The sequence below is a fragment of the Mchenga conophoros genome, unplaced genomic scaffold, assembly GCF_057382185.1.
Source record: "Mchenga conophoros isolate Kocher_MC1m ecotype Shallow Benthic unplaced genomic scaffold, M_conophoros_male_GT1.1 unmapped_scaffold_6, whole genome shotgun sequence".
NCBI lineage: Eukaryota > Metazoa > Chordata > Actinopteri > Cichliformes > Cichlidae > Mchenga > Mchenga conophoros.
The window spans coordinates 839,559-846,167 of NW_028182333.1; the positions used below are offsets into that span (position 1 = coordinate 839,559).

Here is a 6,609-nt window from a genome sequence, read left to right on the forward strand (position 1 = left end):
CAGCAGACAAAAATGTGAAGTCCGCACATAGTCGCCATGGCACCCACCAACCCACCACACCATCCCCCATGGGGCTACCAGGAGAGGCATACTGGCCCACTGAGGATCACAGAGGAGCAGACCCAGGGGGGCTGACAGCACAGCCCCCACCCACCAGTCGTGCAGCTTATTTTATCTTGTCAGCGTGAGCCCCACCTAAAGGGGACGGAGGGATTAGTGAGTTGCATTAGTGGGGCAGGAGAGAGTGAAGCAGGGGAGCCAATGTCACTGCGATACGACTCCTCAACACCATCCAGCCTGCCCCACCACTCATAATGAGTCCTGCTGTGCTCTGTAGCAATGATGCATTTTATGTGTGTGTGCCAGGTTAGTGCTGTGGATTCAAAGGAGCACAGTTCCACTAAACAGGAGATCAGGATAAACCCCAGTAACCAACCCTGCCCCCGCCATCACATATTCTCAATCCCAACAGAGGCCAGCCCCACAATGACATGCCACACGTGATACACAGCCAACATTACTGTTATAATTACATGTTTCCTTTATTACTTTCCTTTCAACCTCTTTATTTTGCACCTTAAACTTTCTTCGGTTGCTACAAGCCACAAAGTCCTTTATGGTTTGTCTCTGTTGTGTGGAGGGCTGTTTTTAAGAGCTCAAAAATGGGTGTATCAGAGTCAAACAGGCAGCACAGTGGAAAAGTGGTTGGCACTGTTTCCTGACAGCAAGAAGGTTCTGGGTTCAAATCCAACATCTAAGCTGTTTGCATGCTCTCCCCATGTCTGGGTCCTCTCTGGGTTCTCTGGCTCCCACAGTCCAAAGACGAGCAGTTAGTGGGGTTAGGTTGATTGGTGTATGTGCCCATGAGTATGAGTGTACACGGGTGTTTCTCTGTGTTAGTGACAGTCTGACAGAAGGCTGCATCCCTCAGCCTCATGTGGGCTGTGTAGCCCCTTTACCACTGCAGTGAGAGCTCAGACCTGTTTCTGGTGGGTGGTGGACTCCTCCAGGGCTTCCCCTGATTCCCCTTCTGCCACAGAAGACTGTGGCCTCAGAAACTCATATCTGCTTTTTGCAAATGAAGCGAACCTGTTGGCTTCATCAGCAGGGGCGGATCTAGAAGGGTGGCATGGGGTGGCAAGTGCCACCCTAAAATGATCCCTTGCCACCCCAAGTACCTCCCCAGTTTTGCATATGATGGTGTTGTTTATTAAAATAAGTTTAACAGTTTGAGCGTAGTTACAGTCAGCAGTGAATATAAATGCTAGAACTGGATATATTCCATAGTGTCCCCCCCTCCACATTAACAAATGGTTCAGCCCATAGCAGGACGGCTTTTTTCTTGTTTTCAGTAGCAAGCGATGCTTATGATCGTGCCAGAGCACATTTTGAACAACACCATGGGAATTTCTGATTTTACACAGGTGGGTGGATGTTACACTGTGGAAATGAAGGAAGGTGAGTGTTATTTTAAATGGTTGTAGAAAATGAAAAAACAGCAGGTGTATTGGCTGCATTTTTAGATAAATAGTTGTATCTGTTTACAAAATGTACAATTTATATTTGCATTTCAAGTTATAAACATTTACCCAACACGTCTGTGGTTTTTTTACAGTAAAAAATACTGCTAGGATTTTAGGTTCTTTGTGTGATTTCAGATCAGTAATAGTTCTATTAATAGTAATAGTAATACTAATGCAGTATGTCAGTGAAAAAACAACTAAATTCAGTTGAGCTGAAAAGATACCAAACAAAGCAAGAGGAGGAAAAAATAAAATGAAACAATCTGAGGGTGAAATACAAACGTAAACTCAAAGGAGTCACAAATGTCCGGTTGTATTTCAGACCTCAGAGGGTGAATCCAACAAATCATGAAAAATGAGGTTTACATGTTTGTTCATGACAGTGCAGATTTCTGACATTTTGTGTAATTTAAGCTGCAACAATGTGACTGTTTTCTAACAAAAACAGTGAAACTTAAGTTAGACTTGTGTTTGTAAATGAAGCGCCCCATGTTGTGTAGCTTTCTGGAGTTTATACTTATTGGGCTACATATGTATTTAATATACAGGCTGTACAGTACATAACATCAAAACTCACATGTTTCATGTAACTAAAGTGTGTAATCATGTGGGTACAGACAATAATTAAGTTATAGACTATATTTATATGAAAAACGTGCATACTTACTGCATTTGAATCATTTTAACCACATGTAACCACCTGCATATGTGTTTGGGGGGAAAAGGCTTTGATTTTGCCACCCTAAGAAAATTTCTCTAGATCCGCCCCTGACCATTTCACAGGATTTGCATTTAAAGATGCAACAAGAAAAAATGGTTAGGGTCAGGAGGTCAAAGGTCAGAGCTCCTGTGGGTCTGAGGGCGGCCTCACGCTGGAGAAGGATGAAGGAGTCTGACCTGAGCCAGTGTTTGACATGAACACATCAGCACTGCTGTCAGTGAGCCTAACGACAGCCGTTAGCATCATTTCAGTGTTTCAGTCATAAAAACACTTCCTGTCTCTGTGGTGGTTACAGTGACATCATGCAGTTTGTGCTTTGACCTCCAGAGGGCGACAAATCAGCACAGACAGAGAGCTCCATTCAAACTTTGCTGCCATCAGGAATAATTCTTCAAATATAATCATCAGTGTTTGAGCAGTTATGATATCAGGGACAATCTAGACATGTGTGACAACACTGAACATGTCACATGACACACCTCAAACATCATGTGATCCACTCTCAGTCTGCACTTTCATTCATGACTTCAACAGGTTGAAATGAGCTTTGAAGAAACATCAGTTCAGTGCTGAAATATTTAAACGCTGCAGGAAGAACAACAACAAATTGATGACGGATGTTTGTGCTTCAAACAGGAAAACCAGCAGAAATAAATCACAGCCTGCCAGAGGTTTGGAGTTTCCGAGGTGCAACTGAACGCAGCACAGTGTTCCAATGCTCCTGATTGTCCTCAAACGTCTCTTTGGGTGTTTCCTTCCTGCTCAAAGTTTAATTTCACTTCCTGAACTTCGTGGAGTGGAGCTTGTTGTTGGTGTGTGAAGAAACTGTAAGTTTGCTTTGTTTCCTCCTTTAACAGTTTGTCTTTAGGAACTTTACTGTTTGTTCAGCTCGTGTTTGATTTCTTCACACAACAAACTGTGTGTGTTTGTATTTCCGGTCTCTCCATTAAAGTCAGTGTGTAATGTTTCCTGGCTAACATCAGCTGTGTGCAGCTTAGTTCAGCACAAATCTGCCGCTCCATAGTTCACGGTAACGGACTCACAGCTGGACCAACGAGGCCGAGTGTGTCCGCCACTCTGAGCTACGTTCGTGTTTGTGTACTTGTAGTTTGTACTTTGAGTTCACTCAGAGCCCACAGAGGACGCAGCGTACGTGATGACGTCACAGCCCTTTACCTCCTTTACTGTCACTGTGATTAATATTTACACACGAGACACCTGCAGAGCTCTGACGCTGAGCTAGCACACAGCATGCTAACGCTAAGCTAACGCTAAGCTAACACTAAGCTAAAGCTAAGCTAACACTAAGCTAACACTAAGAGTTCTTACAGACACGAGTTAAAAAGCTGCTTTTAGTTTGTGATCAGAGTCCAGGACTGAGAGCAGCAGCAGAGCTGATGGATGATGAATTACTGGATGGAAGAAGCTTCTCATTAGCAGTGAATCAGTGTGTGTGCAGTTCTCTGCAAACTCAGCAGCAAGAATTAGTGTGAAGCTTTAACTCTGCTGATCCTCTTTGAATCCTGGATCAGCTGAAATGTTTAAAATGTTGTTCACACGTGTTGGACTGACTGAAGCTTCCAGTCACAGTGAATCAGTGTGTGTCAGTGAATGCATCGTGTGTGCTTCAGGCTCCATCTAGTGGACTGATAGCAGAGCAGCTGATGGCAGCTTCCTCTGCCTCACACTGCTGTCTGACTGCATCCAGCTGACACTGAGATGAAGCAGGAAAGAAGCAGCTGATATTTGGACAGCACACATGATGAAAGGAGGATTTCAGCTGATGTGCACATGAATGATTTGTGTTTCCTCTGCAGGTAGAAAGTGTGTGTGAGCTGATGTGAATTCTTTGGGTGAATTCTGAGCTTTTTGTGGATACGTGTCCATATTTGCATTAAAGACCTGAGAGCTGGAGGGTTAAACGGCAGTTCACCCCCTTTGTACTGGGGGCGCTGGAGCTCAAGAGGTAAAAGGAGACATTATGGCTCAATAAAAGCTCTGAGAACAAAACCTGAACTCAAACTGCTCAAACTCTAAATATTCTAAATAATTAAATACATTGGACATGTGATGAGATTCATGTTCTCTCTCATGTTTTACAGTTGAAAGATGGAAAAATCTGTTGAGGAGCAGTTGCTGAACAGGCTGGAAGATTTGGAGAAGAGGAGCTGAAACTTTTCCACTGGTACCTGGAAAAAGGACCCGGAGGTGATTTCACAACCATCAAAAAGAGCCGACTGGAGAACGCAAGGAAGGATGGACGTCATGGAACAGTGGATCTTATGGTGGAGACATACACTACTCGCCGTGTAATGGAGGTGGCAGAGTTGATTTTAAAGAAGATGAATGAAGGTCAGTCAGAGAAAAAAGACATGACTCAGTGCAGTATCAGGACAACACTGTCACAGTTTATGGATGGAAAACTGAGGCTGTTTTAGTCTGAACTTTCAATTGTGTGTCTTTTCTCTTCTAAATTTGTTTGAGTACAAATATTATATTTAGACATCTTGATGCATGCTCAATCATGCAGGTAAGTAAATCTCCAAAAGTTGTTTTTGTTTTTTCATCTGAATGTAGCGTTTTCAGTGGGAGAAACGTTTCGTACATCTGTCACCATCTTACATGCTGTGATTGCAGCCATTCCCCAACTCTCTGTGAATGGGACTCATGGTTATTGATCAGTGGTTGTTGATCAGTGGTCATGAGATTTTGCTTAATTACGATGAAGAAACTGACCTCCCAGCCCATTGTTCCTTCAGTGGGCTGGTTTCAGTCAATATCCAAATGTACAGTTTATAAGATTGAAACCTGCAGTCAGCTGAGACTGAAGAAGTCACTTGGGTGAGTGACGACACGTTTCTCCCAGAAAACACTACGTCCAGATGAACAGAATCAACTTTTGGAGAGTATATTTAGAGTATTTTGAAGCCATGCAGGTCTTCATTGTTAAACAAACAGTTCCTTATTCATGGTGCACTTTACTCCAACAGGGAAACCCTCAGCCCAGGCATCTTCATCCTGTTTATCACAAGGTAATAATTCCTTAGTTTGTCTCAGGAGCCATTGGTAAGGTAGAAACACATGAAGCCTGCACTGACCAATAGGAACTCAGGTTGTTTCCATGTGGTATCTCTGTATCCTCAGCTCTGCAGTGTAACTAAGCTCTGAGCCCCAGTTAATGAACAGTTGCCCATAAGTATAACCGCAGTTACCTACCTACTATCTTTAATTATAATACACTTCAAAACAGCCATAGGTGACACAAAGTGCTGTACATTGATACTAAATAATAACAATACATGTGATATAAAAAACAATAAAAAAGGTCAAATAACTAAAACAGACCGAGTCTCAGTGGGTCAGAAAGAATAAAATGGGTTTTAAGATGTGTTTTTGAAGTGGACAGTGAAGGGGGCTCTCTAACATGTAACGGCAAGTTAGTCCATAACTTATGAACAATGATAGAGAAGGCTATCTGAGTGAGCTGGTCAGCTGACTGATGAGGTGTGTAGGCGTGAAGAAGGTAAGGCAGGGCAAGACTGTGAAAAATGTAAAACTAAACACAACAATTTTAAAATGAACTCTAAAATATACAGGCTGCCAGTGGAGCGAGGCTAAGACAGGGGTAACATGCTCTCTTTTATAGGTTCTTCATGCAGCAGTGTTTTGAACCAGCTGAGCATGCGAGAGTAATGACTGACTCCCACATAAAGTCAATCACAGTAGTCCAGATGGGATGAAATAAAAGTATGGATCACTGTTTCAAAGTGCTGCCTAGAAACCACATGTTGTATTGTGTGTGTGACAAATAAAATTGTTGAATTTGAAAGAAAACATTTCACTGCTGTCAGTTGCCTAAAATAAAAAACGCTATACTTTGAAAAACTAGACAACAATTATAATTTACTTTCCAGTTTAAAATCACTGTCCAAATTAAACCCAAGGTCGGTAATAATTAGGGCTGGGTTTTTATAATCGATTTATCGATTAAAATCGATCCTGGCTTGGATAACGTGAAATCGATTCATTAAAATCCTGAATCGATTTTTTAATATAAATTTATTTTGCCCGAAACGCCAGAATCTCAGGTTAAACCTCACAAAATTTCAACAACCACCAAACAGCTAAGACAGTAAATGAGAGCAGGAACACGGATTCTGCACATAGACTTAAACACACAGCGCGGACCAGAATCAGTGAGATGTCGCCTTTCTCACCTGACGGCACAGACACGGTCGGGGCTGAAAGCCGACAGCTCGCTGATTCTGAGGTGTCGGCGGGTCCGCGCTTTGTGTTCACGCCCTTTTTGTGCTGATTCTAAAGCTGTTAGTTTGATCTCTCTCCAAACAATACTGACCGAACCAG

At 42.7% G+C, this 6,609-nt stretch overlaps 1 long non-coding RNA gene across 1 annotated transcript; it reads left to right on the forward strand.

Moving 5' to 3' along the window:
• Window positions 1-3,042: 3,042 nt before the first annotated feature.
• On the forward strand, window positions 3,043-4,393 carry LOC146546182 (uncharacterized). Its single transcript, XR_014891023.1, has 3 exons — window positions 3,043-3,071; window positions 4,062-4,210; window positions 4,347-4,393. It is a non-coding gene; the product is annotated as an uncharacterized LOC146546182 (long non-coding RNA).
• The last annotated feature ends 2,216 nt before the right edge of the window (window positions 4,394-6,609 follow it).